The following is a 12,889-nucleotide window of genomic DNA, read 5'->3' as shown; positions in this document are numbered from 1 at the left end:
CTTTCTTTTTTTTTTTTAATTTTTATTTATTTATTTATTTATTTATTTTTTGAGACGGAGTCTCGTCTGTCACCCAGGCTGAAGTGCAGTGGCCGGATCTCCGCTCACTGCAAGCTCTGCCTCCCGGGTTTACGCCATTCTCCTGCCTCAGCCTCCCGAGTAGCTGGGACTACAGGCGCCCGCCACCTCGCCTGGCTAGTTTTTTTGCATTTTTTAGTAGAGACGGGGTTTCACCGTGTTAGCCAGGATGGTCTCGATCTCCTGACCTCGTGATCCGCCCGTCTCGGCCTCCCAAATTGCCGGGATTACAGGCGTGAGCCACCGCGCCCGGCCTGACCCATCACTTTCACTTCCAGGAATCTATTCTTCAGAAAGAATGATACTCATATGCAGGTAATATATAGAAACCTGTACCTTTAAGTATTATTTGTAAAGCAAAAATCCTGGAAAGAAAAACTAAAGGTACACCAATGTGATAATGGTACATCTATACAATGTGATAGAAGACAGTAATTTTTTAAAAGGAGATAAATCTATGTATACTTAGCTGAAAATGTGGTCCATGAGAAGTAAAAAGTTCAAGAAAAAACCAAAAGGCACACTATTTTGGTGCATATGTATGTATGTATGCATACTTACACATATGTATATTCATACAGGCCTATGAGTAAATATATATGTATACATACACATGCTTGCATACATGTGTGCACGTGTGCACACACACGCGCTTGCTTTAATCTGTATATGTGTTTATAAAATAATAGCTGGCCAGGCGCGGTGGCTCACGCCTGTTATTCCAGCACTTTGGGAGGCCAACGTCAGGAGATTGAGACCATCCTGGCTAACACGGTGAAACCCCTTCTCTATTAAAAAATACAAAAAATTAGCTGGGCGTGGTGGCGGGCACCTGTAGTCCCAGCTACTCGGGAGGGTGTGGCAGGACAATGGAGTGAACCTGGGAGGCGGAGTTTGCAACGAGCTGAGATTGCGCCACTGCACTCCAGCTTGGGAGACAGAGTGAGACTCCGTCTCAAAATGTAGCTAGTATTTACTGTGTCTTTACCTTGTGATACTATCCTCCACACTTTATAACGAATTGATTAAATCCTCAGAATCATCCTTTGAGCTAGAGATCAGTATTCCCCCTTTGTAAAAGGAATTTGCTCAAGTCACACAGTTGGCGATAGAGTTGGAATTTATTTATTACAGTTGGTCTCCAGAACCTGCACCTCTTAAACTCTCCACTGGGATCAGCTTGAAAGCGAAACCAGACCACAGAGCCTGGTTAGGGTTGTCAAACTCTTAACATCTCAAGGATCTTATTCTTTCCTCTGAGTCACGCATGAGCATTTTGAGGGTTCTTGTTGCCTTTTTCAAGGCTTGGGCTCCTTTTGCTCTCTAATTCAGGTCGCTGAATTCTAACTTTGATCTCTAAATCAATACTTCTATGGAGTAAAATGGAAGATCCATGAATTTAAAATACTAAGATTCTGTTAGACAAGAAATGCAGCTTTCGAGCCGGGCGCGGTGACTCACACCTAATCCCAGCACTTTGGGAGACTGAGGCGGGCGGATCTTGACGTCAGGATTTCGAGACCAGCCTGGTGAAACCCCGTCTCTACTAAAAATACAAACATTAGCCGGGCGTGGTGGCAGGTGCCTGTAATCCCAGCCACTCAGGAGGCTGAGGCAGGATAATCAGTAGAAACCGGGAGTCGGAGGTTGCAGTGAGCCAAGATGGGGCCACTGCACTTCAGCCTGGGTGACAGAGCAAGACTGTCTCAAAAAAAAAAAAAAAAAAAAAAAAGAAAGAAAGAAAGAAAGAAAGAAAGAAAGAAAAAGAAATGCAGCTTTTGGAAAAAATACTGATATTTGATTGACAGAAAAAGCTTTCCATTGGAGGCACAATAAAATTGATTTAATTCTATGCTTGCTGAGAATATTAATAATTAAGAATTTAAAGCAATGAGGAAAAATGGCCTGCACTTGCATAAAGCTACACAAAAATGGTGAATGAAAGATGAACCTGTTCCACTCTTTGGTCAAATAATTACATTAGCAACTGGTAAAGACCGAGGTATAAACTGCTGCTTGTATTTCCTTTTGTAAAATTTTTGAGCAAGTGAAAATTTTGAGCAAGTTTTGAAAAAGTGACTATCTAAAAAATTAAACGATATTATTGTCAGTGTTATGTGGAGATTATCAAGCCCTTATTTAGGAAAAAAAACAGTAGTGTTTTCCAAAGTCAATTCAAACCAGATGCATGTTAAAACTCAAAGGAAAGGTTTTAAGAAAACTAAGTATATTTTAATTGATTTCAGGATAACTTTCAGAATCCTTCTGCTGTGTAGTTAAATGAGGCACATTTGCCTTTTTCTATAAAGCAAATAATTTTCTAAAACTTGTTTTCAAAACAATTACTGTACCAAACATATTCATTGCTATATATTTTAAATTAAATGTGAATGCTGTCCCAGAGCAAATAATAACTACTTCTTATTAAGCATATTTTATGTGTTCTAGTTATGTGCATTGTATGCACAGTCCAACTGAATCTTTATGACAAGGTACATATGTTTCCTACATATGTGTTTAATATGGATTCATCATCACCATTTCACAGATGGGGAGGTAGAGAAAGTTACTAATTTGCCTAACTGCACACAGTTTATAAATGGAGCATCTGGAAATCAAACCCAGGTAGTTTTTATTTTTTAAGTTGCAAAGTCCAGATTCCTAACCACTATACGCAGTGTCTCCAGAGTTTAAGCATGTTAATGGCAAGAAACAGGTTAACGGCAAGAAACAGGTTTTAAGTGTCTTTTCATCTCTGATTTTATCACTAGAAAACTACTATAGCTCCTAAAGTACTAAGAATTTGACATATTCATTTTTCTACAAAATTTAATGCACAAAGTGAAAAGTGGTATTTTTTCTTGGAGTTAAAGAATCCTTTTTCTATGTTTTCTAAGATAGAAAACTTAAAGCAAAGATAATCACCATATTTTTATTGACTGTAGAGAAACATTCCATTTTTTTCACTAGTTGAAATACAAGTTAAAATATTCAAATTTTCAAGTTTTTCTTTCATTGAGATAGGACTTTAAATATTTAAAAATTTCAATTTCATTTATGAGACTTTTAAACTGCTCTTAACAGACGAGCAGAAAGCCTTCTGCAGAAAATATTCACTTTCAATCTCATAGTCCCAAAAGAGAAAGTTGAAGGCTAAGTAGAAAATCTGCTTGGGCCAGCCAAATGACACAAAGGAAAATTAACATCCTGAAGATGTTTTGAAGAAGTTCCCCTTCTCTAAAAAAAGACAGGACAAAGAAGCCAAAAAGTTACATCCTCAAGATATAAAGTCTGAATGACAGAGCCTTCAGAGTTATTTATTCTCAGCCTATGGGACATTGTCTTTCAGATTTTAGTATTCACCATTCAAAATGTTGAAGTTATCATGAACTTTCATAATAAATGTGGCAATAAATGTTACCAATTTTCAACTAGTGTTTTAATACAGAAAACTCTCCCTAAAAGTATATAATCATGAGTTTAAACATTTCAATAAGATGGGCCAGTTTTGCTCATTAATCTCCTTTGGACAATTGTTCTCTGTGCTGTGTTTTATAAATTATTTTTCTCCTTCACAGTCATTTGACTATATTAGATACTTACTACTTGACAGTTTAATTGTGCAATTGCTTGATGAGAGAAAAAGCAACATCTGTAGAGAAGATCTGCCTTACACAAACTTGTAGAGGAAGAAAAGTTGCCAGTGATTACCTCACATAAGGAAAAGCAGCTCACATCTGCCGGTTGTTTTGGAAAAGGAATACAAATGTCAGCCCTGAATATGGTGGGCCCAGTTGGACTGGCACCTTAAATTCTGACAAATATATCCAACCATACAATGCTAAGAGCTTTATTCATTTCATAAATATTTCAGAAGGTGATTATAGCTAAATGATTTTTAAAACTACACAAAACCTAAGTTTAGTCTTTTATTAAGAGAAACTCTTTATAATGGAGTTTTAAACATAAGCAAAAATTGATCTAAGAGAATAGTGAACCTCTATATGCTCATCACTTAATATCAACAACTATCATCAATCACTTTGACAATAGAGTCTCATCTATCCCCCCTCAACTTCCTTCCTGGAATATTTCAAAGTAAATCCCAGACATTGTATCATTTTATTCACAGATATTTCACTATATCGTGAGATGAGAAGAAACACTTTTTTTACCTTTTATTTTAAGGAATATATTAATACACCATAATTTTTCATTGCTATTGTTTGCAAAACTAAATATTGCAACCACTTAATAAAGGCCATAAATGTATCAGGATAGTAATTAAGACAACTGGAAAGAATATAGCTGAGAGGGAAACATTTTCCTTCCTTTCTCTGCCTTCTTTTACTTTAAGTACTTACCCAGTTGTTTCCTTCTTGCTGCTTCCTTGATTCAAAAGGTAAATATGCTTAGTGGGTCATTACAAGATTTGCAATTAGATAAAAAGAAAGGTCAAAATAATGCAATATAGAACATATTAGCCTTAAGAATCATTTGAACTTTTTTTGTGATGTTCAAATGATTTGTAAAGTTTGTAAGGCTGCAGAATTGCAGGTCTTAAGAACAAGCATTTTTCTATATGTTGTTAGACCAAATGGCAATAAAATAGTAAATTAATAACCGAGGCTTTACAGTTCATGTGAAACACTTCCTGAGCTGAAGATTTTTCTTTGTGTCATATGAGCTAAAAGTATGCACAGGAAAAAGTGGACCTAGAACCACTATATTAATCTCTAATAATTCTTTGTAATATTCTTCAGGCTCCCAAGATTTCTTTAAATTCCGAAGTATTTTTATTATATCAGGTCTAAATTTTATATATTGATATACTAATATTTTTAAAAATCTGTCACTAAAATATAGATACAAAAATTGATGTTGAAATTGATGTTGCAAGTTTTATTTTGTTTTGCTTTGGGATCTTGGATTTCAATTCCACAGAATTGAATTGACATTACTCCTTAGTTCATGACTGGCTTTTATTCTAACAGTGCACCTCCCTTCTTTTATATTTCATTTCAAGATTGTTCCCATTCATTATTGCGCACTTCACCCGCTTCCCATCTCCACCAGGCATCCACTTACATGCAAACAATGAACACTCTTCCAAACCACATTCCATGTAGTTCATGGCCATTTGCAAATACATGCTTCCATAAAATTTGTTTTTATTAATATTGGTGTGCTCTAAATTGTATAAGTAGTATTGCATTCTGTTTCTTACTACTTTATTCAACTTTAGTTTTTTGAAATTTGTCTATGCTGCTATTCCTTCCATGCTGTTCATTGCCTCTTACACTGTATGTTATTTCTCTTATACATATCCATATACCATATTACTCATACATTTACTTATATGTGATCTCCTAGGTTGCCTTCAACTTATTTGTACACACAATATGCTCTAGCAGACATCACTGTACATGTCTTCTTGTGCATCTGTGAAGAGAATGTCTAGAGTACAAATATGAGAGTGGAATTTGGGAATACAAAGTATGTGCTTACAGTTTTCACTAAATACTGCCAAATTGCTCTCCAAATGGCTATGTCATGTTAGAGCTGCCTCTCTCAATATTGTATGAGGTTTCTTATTTCCCCACATCCTCTCCAGCCTTTGATGTTATATAACTTTTTAATCTTTCTAATTTTTTAACAAACTGATAGCTACAAAATAGCGTAACAGAAGTAGAATCATAGTGGTTGTAGTGGTGTTGGGAATCATGCTCAGAATCCTAAGGAAATTGAACACTCAAACGAAGGATTTTCAGCAAAGCAATTTTACTTCCGTGCAGAGGAGTGCTTCTCCTTGGCCAGTCACCATGAGAGCACGCCAGGACAAAGGGGCATGAGAGTCCTTATTCATGACGCAAACCCTGCCCCTGTACCCTTTCTCCATTGGCTGGAGTTGGGCTGCACAATGTAAACTAACCACGGTTGGCTAAACATTTGAACTTTCTTTAGATAATGTGGGCACATAAGAGAGAGAGGAAAGGGGGAAGGGGTGTCTGTAATGAGCTAGAGAACTAGTCCTCTCCCAGTAAGGAAAGGATTGTGAGCTGGTACTGATAATGCCCGTACCGTGGCGTGTCTGGGCATGTAACAATGGCAGAAAGGAAGGAAAGAGGAGAAAAAGAGAAAGGTAGGGAGGGGTACTGTGAATTAAAGAATAAAGGGTTGATCAGGCTATTTGAAGAGAAACCTCATCATATCCTACAGTGGTTAGGTACATGGGCTCAAAGCAACCTTACCAAGATTCATATTCTAGGTATGTAGAATACTTATGTAGCTTTTCTGTTCCTGTTTTCTAATCTGTAAAATGAGATAATAATAATACATAGCTCATAAAGTTGCTATAAGTACCAGAACAGTTATATTTTAAAAGAATTTGGAATAATGCCTGGCCATTGTAACCACTCAAATATTGGCTATGTGATTTCCTCCAATTAATAGTGAGGACCCAAGCACTGAGTACCCTTCATGCTTTACTGGCCATTCACGTTACTTCATATTGAATCGGCATCATCTGGGATAAATACCTGAGGTTCGTTGTCTCACGCCAAGGGAATCGAGGACGCAGAAACAGACAAAGAAGTGCATTTAAGAGAGCAGGGTTTAATAGGCGAAAGAAAGAGAAGAGAAGAGCTCTCTCGAGAGCGAGGGGCGCCCGAGTGGGTCTTCCAGTACAGAGGTGAAATGCACGGGGGTTTTATAGAAGAGTTTGAGGAAGTGATGTCTGATTTACATAGGGCCCGAGAGATTGGTTGGACCAGGTGTGCGGTTTGCATAGTACAGGAAGAAGCTGGTCAACCCACTCTAACCTTTTATTATGCAGGTAGGGTCTCTACCTGGCTGGTGCCATGTTGCCTGCTTTTTTACTGCACACGTGGTGGCAAAGTAAAGGGAAGAGGGAACTTCCATGTTGAATATAGGTGGCTTCCAGGTATTCCTTTCCTATTGGCACAGCTGCTGGCATTTACCTATGCAAGTTTTAACTTGTTTATCTATGCTTGCAGCGTGATTTTTCAGGTTGCTTTTTGTTAGAAAAGAAATGATTTGGGGGCTGTTTTTATGTTGTGGTTTGTTTGAGATGGAGTCTTGCTCTGTCGCCCAAGCTGGAGGGCAGAGGCACGATCTCAGCTCACTGCAACCTCTGACTCCCAAGCGATTCTCATGCCTCAGTCTCCCGAGTAGCTGGGATTACAGGCGTGCACCACATGCCTGGCTAATTTTTGTATTTTCAATAGAGACGGGGTTCCACCATGTTGGTCAGGTTGGTCTTGAACTCCTGTCCTCAGGTGATCCGCCTGCCTTGACCTCCCAAAGTGGTGGAATTACAAGCGTGAGCCATCACAGCCGGCCTGAAGCTGCTTTTTATTAAAAAGAAACCTTACCGAGGACTCTCTTACCCTCACTATGTGCCTAAATAATTTCTTTCTAGCTCCTGTATCAATATTCAAAATTACTGTTCTATAAGATTTATTGAATTTCTTCTTGCTGATTTCTTTTTCTTTATATGTATATTCTGATATAGTTATATAATAGAAAATATTTTTATTTTTACACAGTCTATCAGCCAACATTTAACTTCATCTTTGTGGTCTTATTTTGAAGTTAAATCTTTAGTTTGATGTAGTCAAAGTTATCCATTCTTCCCTTTGTACTTCATGCTGTTTTGGGATTTTGTTTAAGAAAGTCCTTTCTACTCTGAGCTCATAAAGATATTCAGTTTTACAGATTTTGATTCTTTTGAATTTCTATTGCATTTTTTACATTTTATATTATTACCTTTCATTTTACATTATTCTAATCATTTGATAATCACTATAGTTTCTTGTGAGGTCTCTTCATTTGTCAGTACATTTTCTTAGACCTTTTATTTACATGATTATCATCTACAAATATTGGCTTTTTTTTTTTTGAGACGGAGTCTCGCTCTGTCGCCCAGGCTGGAGTGCAGTGGCCGGATCTCAGCTCACTGCAAGCTCCGCCTCCCGGGTTCACACCATTCTCCTGCCTCAGCCTCCCGAGTAGCTGGGACTACAGGCGCCCGCCACCTCGCCCGGCTAATTTTTTGTATTTTTAGTAGAGACGGGGTTTCACCATGTCAGCCAGGATGGTCTCGATCTCCTGACCTCGTGATCCGCCCGCCTCGGCCTCCCAAAGTGCTGGGATTACAGGCTTGAGCCACCGCGCCCGGCCCAAATATTGGCTTTTTATTTTTCCTAGCAATTCTTAATATCTTGTATGTCTTTTTCTGGTCTTTGCATGTCAAAGACTTCTGTACCCTCTTGAACAGTAGTGAGATAGTGAATTTCTTAATGTTTTTTCCTATCATTTTTGCCAACCATAGATGAAATCCTTCTAAAGTTTTTCTATTTAATGTTATTAATGCAATTTATTATTATACCATTGGATTTATAAAGTTCCCTTCTATGTAACCTTCTAAGAATATTGAAAAAGAGGAACTTTATTACTTTTTACTCCAGTAGGATAATCTTACTGTTTTTGCTTTAAACAAAACACATTTTTTACTTGGTTGGAGAGAACTTTATTTATGATATTGGCCTTGATATTCATAAATGAAATTGAACCATAATTATATTTTCTTGAATACCTGTATTGGGTTGTGTCGTTATAATAGTCTATCAAAATGATTTTAGCAGCTTTTCTTTAATTCTGTTTTCTACATCAACTAGTGTACAATAGTAAATAAAGGTGATTCACATGTAAAACTTTTGGGCCTTGTATTTTATAGGAGGGAAGTTTTTGCTTTTAAAACAATGTTGTTAATTTAACATGTATTTAAGATTTTATATTTCTTACTGCATTGATTTTGGCATTTTACATTTTCTAGAACTATATTCATTTTACCTTGAATTTCAAATTTGCTGACATTTATTTGCTTAGAATATTATAACAAAAATGTCTTATATTTACTTATGGAAAGTCTAGAAATAAGAACTTTAAAAGATTCTGAAATATTATTGACCACTATAAGCCAAGATATGATCAAATGCTAAGATTATACAATGTTCCCAGAAGCGTAGATTAAATTAGTGCTAAAGCACAATGTTCAATTGATTTTTAATTTTATGTGTAAAAATATGTAAGCATTGATAAGACAGTTTTGGAAAACAATAGTGAAGATCTGCCATAGTAGAGATTAAAGGGAAACAAATAATTAGTGTGATATAAAAATGCATTCTACAGACAAATGAATACATAAGTTAGATTAAGAAACAAAAATTTCACATTGATAAATATCTTTCAAATCAGTACATATACATGATTTAAGAGATCTTGTTAAGAAATGTGGTTATGAATTTAGATTAAAATTGTATCTTTAAATTATGTTATAACACAAATATGTATTTCAGATGAAGTAAAGATCTGAGGAAAAAATACAAAGTTTCGAAATTATTGCAACAGAGTATATGAGAATGTTATTTAACATCACCTTAAGAAAGCTTTCCTAAGGAGAAAATAAAGAATGAAAATAAATGGTATATTTGCAACCCATCTAAGAGGAAAAATTAGTATACTTAACACACAAACTAACACAAAATATGAATTCAGCAGATATATGTTCAAATAATATAGTAAGAAATTTCCAGAATAAAAATAATAACAAATATATAGAAAAATGTTAAATTTCACTAATAATCACAGAAATACAACTTTAAGAAAATGAGATATAATTTTCATGCATTAGATTGGAAATGAATTTTTTAATGAAAAATTGTTAGAATTTAGTACTAAGATAAGGGAAATGGTCATTTTTGTCCACTGACTTAGAAAATATAATTTGGTGATATCCTTAAACCTTTAAAAAAAAAGTGTAAAACTGGTGAAACCTCGTCTCTACTAAAAATACAAAAGATTAGCCAGGCAAGGCCAGGCGAGGTGGCTCACACCTGTAATCCCAATACTTTGGGAGGCCAAGGCGGGCAGATCACGAGGTCAGGAGATCCAGACCATCCTGGCTAACACGGAGAAAACCCGTTTCTACTAAAAATACAAAAAATTAGCCGGGCATGGTGACGGGTGCCTGTAGTCCCAGCTACTCAGGAAACTGAGGCAGGAGAATGGCGTGAACCTGGGAGGCGGAGCTTGAAGTAAGCCGAGATCGTGCCACTGCACCCGTCTGGGTGACAGAGCAAGACTCCGTATCAAAAAACAAAACAAAAAAACACACAAAAAAATGTGTAAATCATTTGGCCTAGAAATTCCACTTTTAGAAACCTATCTTACAGAAATAGTAACATGTGTATACAAAGAAAGATATGTGTGGAAAGTTATTAATATATTATTTGAATTTATGCATGTAAAGCAACTAAAAGTAGCAAAATAAGGAAATTGCATATTACTTAATACAATGGAATGCAAAGCCATTATTTTTAATGAGGTAAATCCATACATACTTACCTGAAAGAATGTTCGTAATCTATTAATATGATTTTGTTTAAATGAAAGGAAGCTGGATGTTGACATGCATTCCATTTTGGCTGAAGTACCTGTGGGTAGATGTGTAAGTGTGTTTATGTGTGAATAACTGTAATGTACCTTTACTGAGGATTTTACTAGCTGGCAAGAACTATTTCAAGAACTTTATTTGTATTAACTCATTTAACCTTCATAGCAATCCTATCACACAGTACTCCCATTTTAGAGATGATAAAATTGAGGTGCAAAGTAACTTGCCACAGCATTGCTAGAACTCGCAGAACAGGAAACTAAACTCAGGACAGCTAGTTCCACAGCCTGTGCTCTTAACCACTAACACAGAGAGAAATGGATAAATAAAGGAACAGAGATAGGCAGGCAGACAGAAAGATAATGCATAAGTATGTCTATCAACTCAACAATTTGAAAGGGATATCAAATTGTTAAAATGCTGTAACCTCTAAAAGATGGCATTTTATGAGTCAATGATGGGAATGATGGGCACTGACTTTTTTTTTTTTTTTTTTTTTTTTTTTTTTTTTTTGAGACGGAGTCTTGCTCTGTCATCCAGGCTAGAGTGCAGTGCCGCAATCTCGGTTCACTGCAAGCTCCACCTCCCGGGTTAACGCCATTTTCCTGCCTCAGCCTCCCGAGTAGCTGGGACTATAGGCACTGCCCACCACGCCTGGCTAATTTTTCTTAGTAGAAAAGGGGTTTCACCTTGTTGGCTAGAATGGTCTGGATCTCCTGACCTTGTGATCTGCCCTCCTCGGCCTCCCAAAGTGCTGGGATTACAGACGTGAGCCACCACGCCCGGCCAAGGACACTGACTTCTTACATAACACACTATTTGTTAAAATAGAGAGGGAGCAAGAAAGACATGATTATGGATGAGTGTAATTCCTCTATAATTTTCACATAAAAATAAATGTCAAAATTATACAATTGAGTGATGCTAAAATGACATGGAATATTTCTGTGCCTAACAAGTCAGGGTTTCTCAAATGGAAGGATTGAACTTTTGGGAATTCTACATTGCTTTCAACCCCAACCACTCAAAGAAAAGATCTGTGTAGTATGAGTCCTAAACAAGTTATAAATGGAAATGTACAGTATTATATCATGATCTTAACTTTGTGTAAAATGTTATCAGAGCATATCCCTAGGTTGTATGATTAGGGATAATTTTAATCTCATTTGTAATTGGTATTTTCAAAATTGTCTTCAGTAAACATGTGTAACCATGGCAATCAGAAAAAAGTGCCATGTAGATACTGAAATAAAGAAATAGTGGGAAAACAAAAAGAATTCACCCTCATCTTTACTGCCCCAAGTATCCCAAGGCCCTAAGACTTCTTGGGTGAAGCAAATTGCTCTCCATCTTTCTTCAGTAGGCCTCAGCTAGAAGCATGAGTACCAGCTGTCCAGGGAATACTTGTTGTTTTTTAAAATTTCTGTCATTTCAGGAGAGGAACTGGGTAGATACGGAGTTGATGAGGCTCCCTTTGTCAGCTTCAAAAGACACTGTTCTCTGAAGTATGTAAAATAAAATATCTTCAGAAATCCTTTCAGTCAATTTGCTTACTCCATAGAGGCCTATGATTTCAAGGAAGCCTCAAAATACCAAGAGTAAAAGGAGTTACAGTCAAATTGCACAATTTCAACTCATATAAAGGGAGGTTGCGTCAAAAAGAGAATTGGCTAAAGGAAGTTATTTCTGGCTAGCAAAAAAAATCTTCAAGCTTTAACTTTTAAAAACAACCTTCTATTTGGTTTAAATGAATTAATTAACCTTATTTTTGTAGGTATCTTTACAACAAAATGATAATCTGATCATATCTGACTTCCATCATTTTCTATGGTTACACAGTTCTAACATTCAAGTATTGTTGACTTAGTCCTTGAAAATCTGAAGTTATTTCTCACAAAGTGGTAAAGCCAGGGCTACAAATAAGCAAGCAAAACAGAACACATTGTTAATTGTGATTGTTGGTAAAAATCGAGACATTTAGAAAAATCAGGCAAAAAAGTTGACATAGGCTCAAACACCATTAGCCTCAATATTATTATATTTTAGACTATATGATCTCCACTTATAAGAATATAATTTTAAAGGGAAAAAAATACCATTTAAATCATAAATTTTCATGAGACTTTCATCCTCAACCTTTCTTTTGGTCATAAGCATTCTTCAGTGCATAAACTTCTAAAGTAATGATAATGTCTTCTGTAAATAATCAAACATGGGTTAGAAATTGCTTACATAATAATAAAATACTGCATGATAGTATTAAGAAGAAATGTCGCCGGGCGCGGTGGCTCAAGCCTGTAATCCCAGCACTTTGGGAGGCCGAGACGGGCGGAT

This window comes from Theropithecus gelada, chromosome 3 (assembly GCF_003255815.1).
Source record: "Theropithecus gelada isolate Dixy chromosome 3, Tgel_1.0, whole genome shotgun sequence".
NCBI classification, from domain to species: domain Eukaryota; kingdom Metazoa; phylum Chordata; class Mammalia; order Primates; family Cercopithecidae; genus Theropithecus; species Theropithecus gelada.
The sequence above is the reverse complement of the archived record's forward strand: the minus strand, read 5'-3'. Positions refer to the sequence as shown.